This window comes from Hippopotamus amphibius, chromosome 9 (genome assembly GCF_030028045.1).
Source record: "Hippopotamus amphibius kiboko isolate mHipAmp2 chromosome 9, mHipAmp2.hap2, whole genome shotgun sequence".
Classification (NCBI taxonomy): Eukaryota; Metazoa; Chordata; class Mammalia; order Artiodactyla; family Hippopotamidae; genus Hippopotamus; species Hippopotamus amphibius.
In genome coordinates, this window is record NC_080194.1 from 80,710,437 (window position 1) to 80,724,381 (window position 13,945).

Below are 13,945 nucleotides of genomic sequence, written 5' to 3' on the forward strand. Positions count from 1 at the left end.
CACATTGCAGATGGGGAAACTGATATTCTGTGAGGATTTTGATTTGTCCAAATCCATGCCTCTCACAAATGAAGCAAAAATGAATACAAAAATTTGCAAAAAGCATCTGATAAAGGACTGTTACCCAAAATACACAAAGATCTCTTAAAACTTAATATTAATAAGAAAAAAACAATTAAAAAGTGAGCCAAAGACCTTAACAGACACCTCACCAAAGAAGATATATATACTACCAACTGTAAAATAGTCAGTGGGAAGTTGTTGTATAACAAAGGGAGTCCAGCTTGAGGATGGAAGATGCCTTGGAGGACTGGGACAGGGAGGGTGGAGGGGACTCGAGGGGGGGGTCAGGGAAGGGAGGGAGTACGGGGATGTGTGTATGGAAACAGATGATTGAACCTGGTGTACCCCCCAAAAAATAAAAAATAAATAAATAAATAAATAAATAAATAAATAAAAAGAAGATATATAGATAACAAATAAGCATATGAACAGATGCTCCGTATCAATGTCATCAGGGAAATGCAAATTAAAACAGTGAGGTACCTACCACTATACACCTATTAGAATGGCCAAAGTCCAGAACACTGACACCACCAGTTTCTGGCAAGGATGTGGAGCAACAGGAACTCTCCTTCATTGCTGGTGGGCATACAGAATGGTACAGCCACTTGGGAAATAGCTTGTCAGTTTCATACAAAACCAAACACATTCTTACCATATGATCCAACAATCACACTCCTTGGTATTTATGCAAAGGAGTTGAAAACTTATGCCCATACAAAAACCTACACCTGAATATTTATAGCAGCTTTATCTATAGTTGCCAAAACCTGGAAGCAGACAAGATGTCCTTCAGTCAGTGAACAGGTAAATAAACTGGTGCATCCAGACAATAAAATATCATCAGCACTAGAAAGAAATGAGCTATCAAACCATGAAAAGACATGAAAAACCTTAAATGTATATGACTAAGTGAAAGAAGCCAACCTGAAAAGGCTACGTATAGTATGGTTCCAACTATATGACATTCTGGAAAAGGCAAAATGGTGAGGACAGTAAAAATGAACAGTGATTGCCGGGGTTAGAGGGGAAAGGGGATGAATGGGCAGAGCATAGAGGATTTTTAGGGTAGTGACAATACTCTGTCTGGTCCTGTTAAATGGATGCATGTCATTATCCATTTGTCCAAACCCACAGAATGTACAGCACTGGGAGTGAACCCTGTTGTAAACGGTGGTCTTTGGGGGATTCTGATGTGTCAAAGTAGGTTCACGCATTGTAACAAATGTAGTGCTCTGGTGGGGGATGTTGTTAATGGGTGAAGCTATGCATGTGTCAGGACAGGAAGTCTGTGAGAAATCTCTGCACCTTCTTAATTTTGCTATGAACCTAAAACTACTCTAAAAAAAGTCTTTAAAAAAAATCCAAAGCTAAAAAAGAGATCATAAATGCAGATTAAACTGATTCCAAAAATCCATTCTTTTCCCAGCATATCAAGCTGCAATATAATATTATATTGATAGTCGTGCACAATATTGTGAAAATAATTCAATTTGCTTGTGAAAATGGCTTAGTAGCCTACCTCTCTATGTCTTCATTTATCTAATAAACATTTGCCAAAAACCCACTCTATGCAACACATTATTGTGACTACTGCTAATCAAAGGTGATAAAACAAAGCCTCCCCATCTCCCTTAGCGGAGCTCATAATCCAATTAAAAAAATTTATGATCAAATAATAATAATACAAACTGATTTACAAAACATAAAACTATGGAACCTAGAAAAGGGAGAGCATAACTGGCTTATATTGCACATGGATCTGACATTTGAGATGGGAGATGGGCCTTAAAAGATGAGTAAGAGCTAAGGAGGAAAGGTGGGGGTGACTGATATTCCAGGTAGAGAGAAGAGTGTGCTGAAAAATATATGCTCAGGTTAGCTTAGTGGGGTTTTGTTTGTTTGTTTGTTTAACAACCACTCATCTGTATAACCTTGGGAAAGTTTTCAACCTCTGAGACTCAGTTTCCTCATCCTTAAAATGGAGTACAAGAACAAAACCTGCCTCATGGTATTATTGTAAAGATAAATGAGAATGTAAAGAGCCTAGAACAGTGTCTTACACATTATAAACCCTAAAAAATGTTAGCTGTCATGACCTGAAAGGACATAACTTTTTTGGCATGGTGCTCTGGGAGACATATTATCACAGAAAACTGATCTGAATTGTGCAATTTCAAGTACCTTATCAGGACTTTTGCTAAAAATTTTAGACTGAGCAGCTGTAGGAATTTCTCTTTGTTTCAAAGCCATAAGATTTCCAGATGTATTTTTTAAGTTTTAAGTATATAACATAACTAGATGTAAAAGCAAGAAATGGAACATTTGTGAAAAATAAAGAAAAAAATCTATTGTGATAGTGATAAAAGAAAGTTGGACCTACACAGCCAATGGGATAAACCAAACGTTGCAAATAAATAGGAGCTAGAGATTAAACACCTGTATGGAATGAGAGTTGAATTTAAAGATCTCATATGTGGCAAGAATTATGAATTTAACTCTCAATAAAACCAGGAGAAAGTAAAATTGGCTTGTCTATAAACTGACATTAGAAAATCTTTAAGACCTGCACTAAAATCTCAGCTTAGAAATAAGGCTCTCATTCCAGGCCATGGATAGAAATAGAATCACTTATGAGAAATCAGAATCTTTTTTCTGCACTATGAGAAGATTTGAGGCCCAAACTCATGACAATATTTTAGTGGGAAAAGTCTGAGATGAGAAACTAACTTAAATACTGGGCAAGGTTTCACTAAATATAAAGGGACCAGGCAGAGGAAACCATAAAACTGTGCTATAAAGGCTCTAAACAATTTGGGTATAGAAGGAACATATCTCAACATAATAAAGACCATATATGATAAGCCCATAGCTCACATCATACAAGATGGTGAAAAGTTGAGCATTTTCTCTAAAATCAGGAACAAGACAAGAGTGTCCACTCGTCTTTTATTCAGTGCAGTACTGGAAGTCCTAGCCAGAGCAATAGAGCAAGAAAAAGAAATAAAGGCATCCAAATCAGGAAGGAAAAAGTTAAATTGTTTCTGTTTTCAGATACATAATCTTATACATAGAAAACCCTAAAGAGTCCACCAAAACATAGTTAAAACTAACAAATGAATTCAGTAAAGTAACAGGATAAAAAATCAACATACAAAAATTAGTTGCATTTCTATACAGTAACAAAAAAAAATCTGAAATTGAAATAAAGAAAACAATTCCATTTACAATTGCATCAAAAAAATAAAAAATACTTAGAAAAAAATTTAACAAAAGAGGTGAAAGATCGAAAAGTATAAAACACTGAAACTATAGTACACTGAAAACTATAAAACATTGATGAAATAAATTGAAAAAGATACAAATAAGTAGAAACAAATCCCATATTCATGGATCAAAACCTGAAAATATAGACATTTTAACACTACTTTGTACACCTGAGTCTAACAAATAATGGTTGTAAATCAACCATATTTCAATTAAAAATTTAAAAGAAATTTAAATTTAACTTCTTCCTTAATGGATATGTTGGGAATGATGTTTTGCTGTATTATTCTAGATTCTTACTAAGTGTAGAACTGCCATATGTTACTTTCTCATTATTTTGGTAACATTTTAAAAATATACTATTGTTTACCCCAAAAATCCACTTCAAGGAATTAATCCCATAGCAATAATTAAATATGTACACAAAAAGTTATATGAAAGTATTTTTACAACCAAATCAGAAAACAATCTTGAATAGATGAGTGCTTAGAGAAATTCTAGAATTTCATACTCCCGTAGGCAATGTGACGGAAGACTATCATGATACAGATGAAGAGACAGAAGCCAAGAACAAGTCTTAGAAAAATGTTTGTAATTCCAATTATGTAAATACAAAATTTTAACATATATATCTGTGTATGTCTCTCTGTGTGGAGGGAGAGAGAAAGTGGTAAAGAATTAGAAGTAAACATGCCAAATTGTCAGTAATGCTTACCTATGGGGAGGGTAGTGGAGATTGGAGTGGTTCTGGAAAGATGTTCATGTTTTATCTTATACTCATAACTGGAAACTTTTGCAATGAGAATTTCTTGTTTAACAATTGCGTAATGGAAGATATATCAAAAAACAGAAGAGTCACCAAAAATAGAGTTTAGTATTTATCAATTATTCAAAGAAAAAAATTAACTTTGGAAATAATTGAAGTGATTCCAAAGAAATAAAACAATATAATTGATTAAAAATTAAAACCTATGAAAATAACCCAAAAAAGTAAAAAAACCCCATAACATTTGCAATAAACATGAAAAATCTTGCATACTATAATATAATGTAAAATATAAAACAATTTGAAAATGAAACTTTGACTCCCATTAATGCACAAAATTTATAAAAAAGTATTACACACAAGAGAAATAATAAATAAGTTTATAGTTAGACAATTTTAGCCTCCATCAAACTAAATAAACATACATAACATCTTAGAGTTCCCTTGTCTGCCTATTAAAATTTCCACGCAGTTAAATCAGAATAATAATTCTCATTGCTGTCAAGATGATCATAAAATAGTGCTGATGTCAAAATAAATCATTATCATTTTACAATGTAATTTTGTAGCCTATGTCCTGGTTCATATGCTGTTTATAAGTATTGATCTTCTAAACCCATTTTTGGGCATGTGTTCAAATAAACTCTTCTCAGAAATTAAGGGAAAAACTATATACATTGAATGTTCATTTCAGAATGATTTATAAATCAAAAAATGTTTAATAAATGAATGACTACTTAAATTTGTACACATGTATATGATGGAGTATTATATATTCATTTAAAATTATACTTGTGGTATCTAAAAAAATTTAAAAACAGGCAATATTGATATACTGTGAAATTAAAGAACAACATTTAAAAATGTAGTCTTACTATCTGCAAATGCAAAAAAAGTACATATTTGTGTAGGTGAGAATTGGAAAGGAATGAACAAAAGTGCAAGTGCTTATTTTGTTAGGATGATAGGCTCATTAGCGTGTGGTATTTTTCTCTTTTCAAGTGTTTTTAATACCGTAGATATTTATAATCCTTATAGGGGAACAGGAACTCTTGTGTAGCTTTTGTGTTGTGAGATTGTAGTTAATTCTATTTTTGCAGAATTCCAGTTTTTTCTCTTTTGAAAATAGAGTAAATCTGTATCACTAACCTTAATGAACTTTTTAATTTTCTGTAGCTTTTGCAAGATTACAGATTGCATTTTGAAAATCACACCTCCAAAGGCTTCCTATTTTCTGGGGAGAAATTACTCTAGGCGTGAATCTACTAAACGTAGCTACAGGCTGCTCAATACTTTTCTCTCTAATTTAAATTTCTTATCCCTTTTGCTGATTTTTAAAGTATCTTTTTCAGTTTGAGCACCACTTTTTCTGGAAGCAAAATGCTACTTGTGTAGTTTTGCCTTTTCTCCACCGTCTGATAGCATTATATCATTACTCCCAACTAGTTACCTTCTACATTCATCTTCCTGTTCCAAATATAGCTTGAAAGGCCCTTTTGGTTTCTTTTGGCCTTAATCTTCCTGATTCTATTGTTATCAGTCTGTGGTCTCTGACATGCTACCATCTATAGTTTTGCATCGTTCCATTTCATTGTTGGTGCACATACTTTTAAAACTCTGCTCAATGCTATGTGGCAGCCTGAATGGGAGGGGGATTTTGGGGGAGAATGGATACATGTATACGTATGGTTGAGTCCCTTTGCTGTGCACCTGAAACTATCACAACATTGTTAATCGGCTATATGCCAATATAAAATAAAAAGTTAAAAAATAAAATAATGAAATGTAAATTTCTTATAAAGTGATGTGCACAGGCATGTTGAGTTTATTCAGTATCTCTCTTCTTGCTAATTATCCCTACATCATTTCACTAAAGGGAGCTTCCTAATATTCGTGACTTGTTTTGTTTTGTTTTAATAAAATTTCAGGCAGTGATATCAGATCTGATTGCTAAAGTTTTTGGAAGGAGATCCAGTAGAGAAAGAAGAGAATGGGAAATATGACTATTTTTAGTTCAAAACAGTTTCCTTAAAGACATGCTAGTGAACAGTATAAAAACAAAAATGGCTCTATTTGTATAACAACAATAATGGAAAATACAAAGACTTTTCTTACCAAATTTTTTTATTACTCTGGGACACAGAATTGCACAGGTGCACATACAGGTGATAGAAAACATTGCAGGAGAATAATGCCATCACAGAATACTATGACCTTTTCTCAGGTCACTTCTTTCCGATTGCATTCTGACTCCTAAATAGTTTTCTAATGCACGGAAATCTGCTTATTTGGGGAGATGCTTGTCAACTTCTCTAGAATGTGTCCATAAATCAGGCTGATTAAAAGCAAAATGATACAGTGACTATTCTTTTATTTAGAAATGGTTGGTATTCTAAACAAATAAAATAAAGCTTTTGGTTACTGGGAACGTCCATTGTCTGAGGCCAATCAAAGAGCAATGGATGAATGATTTTTTTTTTCTGTCTGCTTCCAACATCTTTGTCTTCCTTCAATAAGAGCTCAGTTTAAAACAATAGATGTGTCTGGGTATAACAAATTTATTCGAATTTTGATGTTTAGAGAGCTTACCCTTAAGGAATATTTTCCAACGTTTTCTGCTTCTAATATAAATTCACTGAATTTAACACATGTAACAATGTGCATTTCTGAATATGAAATATTATTTTTGGAGGATTTCATGACAAGGTTGATCACTCTATAGGGCATTGAATCTATCATAACATCCAAAATTTAAATGTCACCTGAGTTTGACATAAAACCCTAAGTAAAATTTAGTGAGTTAGTGCTAGGCCTTCTAATGAAAAAGTAGTGACTCATGAAATAATTTCCACCCCTCTGCTACAATTCTGGCCTAAATTCAGTTTCTTTGATAATCAGATACATTATTTCCCTCCTTATAAGCTTGTATAAAGGGTGTGAGTATCTGGGTTACACTGTGTTACTAATTCAGAGAGCATTGAGATGTTTCATGTGAAAGTACAAGTCAATGGACCTCATAGCTGAAGAGATGATAGATGATAGGATGGCGTTCTAAGGGTTAAACACAGATACACATAGACACGCACTGGGAAGAATATGTTGAATACACACACACATATAGGAATATACATGTTGAACACACACACACATATTCTATGGGTAGTTATATAGCCATAGCTATAAAATATTACTATAAAATTTTAATATAAGATATAAATATCCTAATGCTTAGACAATCCTTTTCATCCTTCCTAAAGCAACTGAGGAACAATCATCTCTAAGAACGTGTAACCCACGTGAGAACACTAACAGGCGCTGCTTTTCATGGTGGTACAAGGAAAAAAGGAGTAAAAATTGTTTACTCTTTACCAAATTGTTACCCAGATTTTAGGTGTCACTGAAAAACATTCAATAACCACTTCCTTTCTGCCACAGCCCTAAGGAGGGAGGAGAACTGAGAGAGGAGTCTCATGCCTGTCAAAGATAGCAAGGAACAGAAGGAGAGAGGGAGGAGAAAACTGAGCTCACCTCTCCCTGCGAGCTGTCAGAGGTTTTACTGAGTAAAGGAAGGCTTACGAAGGCTGCCGAAATACAGAGAGAAAAAGGCAATCAGAGAACAGGAGTGGACCCCTTCACTCACTTAACTCAGTACACATCAAATCATCTTCCGGTTGCAGTGTTGAGTGATCTGTTTATGGTCCCATTGGCAACAAGCTGGCCCCACAATGAATCATCAGGCTGACTCAAGGGGGTGATCCCCAATGTGAGGCAACTCTTGCTTCTAGGTGATGGATTTTCCTATAACATTTCTTAATCCCTTTAATGCTCCTAACCTCTAAAGCTGGGTTAATGCCACATGATGCAGCACTGACAATGCCTCAATTTTGTATTGCTTCATCAAATGTCTATTATTAATTTTTAGTCATTCTTTTGGTTTGAGACACATAGAGTCCCTAAATAGATGCATACTCTCTTAGGAGAAAATGAGGCTTCAAGAACTGATTACTTTAATTCAGTCATTTTAGAGATGAAGGGACCCTGCCCCCATCTGGCAAGCAACCTATCATGACCTGGTTTAGCAGATCTAAAAGATAATTATATTGCAATTATATTGCAGATAAGCTGCAAAGTAATAGACTGAGTCTAACTGAGTATGAGAACTTAACAGCAAGAAGGACAGAACGTAACAGGGCTTGATACCCTTCCCAGGAGACCAGACCTGAGTGTGGTACCACCTATAGGACATTTGGGACTGCCAACCAAAAGCGTGTGAATTCATCACAAAGCAAGTGTTCATAGAATTGGAAGGAACATAAAACACCTCTGATCTAACTTCATGTATTTCAAATAAAAAAATAATTAAAGCCCAGAAAAATAATGTTTTGCTTATGATCACTCAGGTTGACAAGGCCAGGACTAGAACTTACTTCTCCTGACGCCCAGTTCTGATTTCTCTGTACAATGTCTCACTGCCTTCCTTCTCTTCAGGGGATGCCCAGTGATGTAAATCTTATTCTGGGTATCTCAGAAACAGATACACAGTACCCATAGTTATTGTTTCCCTCTTTTGTCAAAATTCAAAGACCAACAGAGAATTGTACAACAGTCATGGTGTTCCTCATGCATCTAATCAACTTAAATCAGCTTAGAAAACAGAGTGACCTATAGAGGGGCCGGGAGCGGTGGAAAATCCCTCTGTAGTGCCAGTTTAGTAGTTAAAGGTTTAGGTTGAGTCTGAGCTGAGTTCATTCACATAGACGGGAAAATTTTTTTCTTGGACATGATGCTTTGCTTCTTATGTGGGGGGAAGGGGGCATTTTTTGGGTGGCTTAAAGAGCTGATTTGCACATGTTATCTAAGATGCCTAAAAATGTTATTTCATTTGAATGAGAAAGAAAAAAAGGATGACATTAAAGCGCACATACCTTGTTCTTGCATTTCCTACTGCTGGCACCAAAGCCAGTATTCACTCCCACGGGGGTATGTATTCCATAATGAAACCCAAATCATTGGGTTCTCATTTCCTGGGGATCTTACAGAGTCTGTCTGTGAGAGTTGTTGAGAGAGAAGAGATTCTCTTGAAGTCTGTGACTTTGTAGGATGCTAAGAATGCCTTCTCATAACTTTACAGTTTGATATTGCTACAGCTATCTTAACAACTATTAGAAAAACTAGAAAAATGAGAAAATAAATACCAGTTTTTGATTGTACTAAATATTATTTTTTTAATTATAAAAGTGGTAAGTCAATTGTAGGAAGGAAAAAAAAAACACAACTAACAGGACAGAGGGTATAAAATAAAAGAGTAGTTCTATCTAGACTGTCCGTAAACCCACTTTTATATATAAATGAGATTATACCATGTATGTATTTCCACTTGCTTCCTCCCCCTGCCACACACATTTTTTTTTAATACATTCTGGTCATTTTTCTATTTCAATACATATAGGTCTAGATAACAGCTCAAGAGTCTCATTGTATATTTGTCACATACATTCAATAATATATTTAGCCAGATTCCTATTGCTGAAACCTGTTTTTTCTCCAATTTATCTCAATTACCAAAAATACTTAGTGAAAATCCTTCTAGGGATCTGCAGTGATTAAAGTGGGTATAGAGTAATTCCAAATAAAAAAATAAAATAACTTAAAAATAAACACAAAAATTAAAAAACAACCTTAACCCTAAAAAATAAAAATTAAAAAAAAGAGGCAGAAAACAACAATGACCAAATACAAGGATTTTCTCATTTCTGGTGACAATTGGAATTGAAATATAAGTCTGAAGAACATTTAAGTGAATTGTTCCAAAACAAACTTATTATCAGATTTGAAAGTGGAATAAATTTTGTAGATGAGAGAGAACTCAGATAGGTCTCTTCCATAGTAGAAAACTAAAGCAATTTCAGTACAGAAGAAACAACAAAAATAATGAATTGCTAAGCAACAGAGATCCTGTTTACATGCAAATATTGGTAGTAACAATAAAAAAAGAAACTGCATGAATAATACAGGAAATACGATCTGAAAGCAAAATTGCCTATAATAAAATATTTGGCTTTTGTTTTGGAGTATTTTGGTTTTTCACAACAAATCAACAGCTATTTATGTTGACACCATCTGAATTAGTCTGCCCCAAAGCTAACCTGACGTTTAGCAATCTGCCATCTGTCTAAAAAGGAAGTTTATTGTAACAAAGACAAAGACCAAAAAGGTGTTTTTGCATTAGCTTATCTTTACAAAGGACCTTAACAAGAAGGCCAGCTTTGTGGTACTTCAGATATTTCTTAAAACTCTCAAAATCTAAGGAACATTGGAGCATTAAATATTTCTCCTGTGATATTGGTCCTTTAAACTATATTGTCTTATTCTTTTTAGTAGGATGGACTTTTTATCTTCCAGGGGAATGCACAGAGGCTAAGTCATTTATCCTAGATGAATTTACATATTAATTTCAGAACAGACCTACTCTCTTGATCTAAGACAACTACTTAGTGCTCTAGTATTTAGGATGCTGCTGCTACTGATAAAAAACATTATAGGAACATTTATGCATCATAACCTCCATTCATGTACCAGTGTGAAACCTTGAGGTTAGCTGGTCCTGACTCAATTCACACCCCAATTTTTTTTTATCTTTAACAGTATTTCTGTTCTCCACCCACCACCGTAATGAAAACTTCTTGAAGGAAAAAAAGATAAGCTTTAAAAAATTATTTTAATCCATTATATTGCCATGCTTTGCAAATTATTGGTATACGATATTTCAGATTATTGACTAAGCTCCTAGTGCACTGAATACACTATGTCTCATTCATAGATGTATTCGTATACTCAGTAACCACTTACTGACCACCTACTATGTGCAGACAATGTGTGAGGAGTTGCTTGCCTCTTAAGGTAAGATTTTATTGGAGAGGGCAGATAACCAAACAATAATTAAACATGAGTGGATGCTCACGACACAGTGAAACAGAAGCACACAATAAACATCTCAGGAAGAAAGAGCTGGATAGGCCAAGATCGCCAGGGTAAGTCAGAGTTGTTCAAGTAAAAGGGATGGGAGCATATGGAGGAAGAGTAGCAAAAATTCTACAGGCAAATTCAAATGATGCATACAAAGTCCATAGAGTGAGAGCATGACAAGGTTGAGAAACAGAAGTTAAGCACGGCTGAGCTTAGAGAAGGGCGTGGGGAGGGGAGGAAGACAAGTTTCCTAAATGCTTTGTAAGTCATTTCTCCTTTGAAAATAACATTAGAAGCTCCTCTAAGTTTCAACCATACTTAGTTTCTATTTTAAACAGAACAAAATGAATTTATTGATCCACAAATCCAGAAATAGAAAAATTATAGCCAGATGGAGGGAGACATACAGTTGACCCTTGAACAGCACGAGTTTGAACCACACAGGTCCACTTATTTGAGGTGTTTTGTTTTGTTTTGTTTTCAATAGTAAATACTGCAGTGCTACACAATCTATTGTTGGTTGAATCTGTGGATGTGAAATCGCAGATATAGGGGAAACATGGATACAGAAGAATCTGGCCTATGGAGGGCTGACTATAAATTATATAGGATTTTTAACAGCTGGAGGTTGGGCGCCTCTAACTCCTGCATTGTTCGAGGGTCAACTGTATAAACACTTCATTATATATGCTTGGTTATTTTAAGAGTAGTTTTAGGTTCACTTAAAATTGAGAGGAAGGTACAGAGATTTCCCTGTCACCATTCAGGCATTGCCTCCCCATTTATCAACATCTTCCACCAAAATGGTTCATCAGTTACAATTGATAAACCTATGTAGACACATCATATTACCCAAAGTCCATAATTTACATTCCAGTTTTCTCCTAGTGTTATACATTTTATGGGTTTGGGGACGTGTATAATGATGTGTCCTACTTTGTGGTATCATACAGAGTATTTCCACTGCTCTAAAAATCCTCTGTGTTCTGAGTATTTATTTTTCAACCTACCCCAAGTCCTGGCAACCACTGATCTTTTTCATTGTCTCCATCATTTTCCAGAATGTCTTATAGTTGGAATCATACAGTAGGTAGCCTTCTCAGATTGGCTTTTTTTCAGTTAGTGATATGCATTTGAGGTTCCTCCATGTCTTTTCATGGCTTGATAACTCATTTCTTTCTGGCACTGATTAATATTTTATTGTCTGGAAGTATCAGTTTATTCACTTATCTACTAAAGAACATCTTGGTTGCTTCCAGGTTTGGGCAATTATGAATAAAGATGTTGTAAACATCCATGTGCAGGTTTTTGTAAGGCATAAGTTTTCAACTCTTTTGGGTAAATACCAAGCAGTGCGATTGCTGGATCATATGGTAAGAATATATTTAGTTCTATAAGAAACCTCCAAAATGTTCTCCAAAGTAGCTGTGCCATTTTGCATTCCAACCAGCCATGAATGAGAGTTCCTGCTGCTCCACATCCTTGACAGCATTTGATATTGTCAGTGTTTTGGATTTTGGCCAGTCTGTTATATAGTCATATCTCATTGCTGTTTTAGTTTGCATTTCCCTGATGACATATGATGTGGAGCATCTCTTTATATACTTATTTGCCACCTGTATATCTTCTTTGGTAAGATGTCTTTTACAGTCTTTAGCCTATTAAAAAACTTTTTTCTTATTATTGAGGTTTAAAAGATCTTTGTATATTTTGGATAACAGTCCTTTATCAGATGTGCATACTTAGAGTTTTAAATGTGCTCTTTTTTTTTCAAATTATAACTTTATAAAATTTTCCACATGGCCAATCCAACCTCAAAATGCTACAGCTTCAATTTCCCTCCTGAAGATCCTTCTCATAGAACTTGCAATCCTCCAGTTTTAACTCAGACTGGCCTTTTTAAGATGCCTATTGCACAGGTCCCATCCTGGTACTTTCCTTAGATATGATCTTTACCAGTTTTAGACCCTCTCTTACTGCTCATCTATGTTGGATAAATACCTTTATTCAATTTCTTGATATAGTCTCTTGTTTTGATGGCTCATATTTTTAGCAACTTTTCCAGAAAAGCAAGAATGGGAATTAGGCCTTTGCTTTTTAAAATTTTTTGTCTTTAGACTCTTTTTTTCTATGTGAAAACATTGTTTTTATGGTCTCAAATGTGTTAGGGTAGGGATTATAAACTTTTAGCCTAAAAAATCAGTTTTACTGGAAGTCTTGAAGGCCTTGTTCTAATGCCTTTTTGCTTCCAGTAGTGCTATTGAGAAGTCTGAACATATTTTCATTTGTGATTCTCAGATTGTGGCTCTTTTTTCTTCATTTATTTTCTTTCTCTGTAAGATTTTAGAACTTTTCTTTATCCCTGGTATACTGAAATAATATGCATTGGTTTGGATTTTTAGAAAATAATTTGCTGGATATCCGAGGTCACCTTTCAATCAAGTGACAAATATTCTCCAAATATGGAAAAACTATCTTGTAGAATTTCTTTGATAGTTTTTCCATTTCTTTCTGAAAATCTTATTGGTTCTCAATAGGATATTGTGAATTGATACTCTAATTTTTTCAGTTTTCCAATTCCATTTTCCTAGTAATCAATTTGCCTAGTAGTGAGATCTCAAACTCATATTTAACATTTTTCCAGGTATTTATTTATTTTTGTTTTCTTATATTGAATTTTCAAGAGCTCTTTCTTGTTCTCTGATAATTCTTATTTTATCATATTCTACTTTTGTTTCATGGAGGCCACCCTTCTCTCAAGGCTTTGAGGAATATTTTCTGAGGCTAGATTTTTGGTTTGAGTTTCATGGAGCTTACATTTTGGTGTGTATAGGGGCAGAAAGACAATAAACAAGATATATAATAATATTCAAAATATGAGAG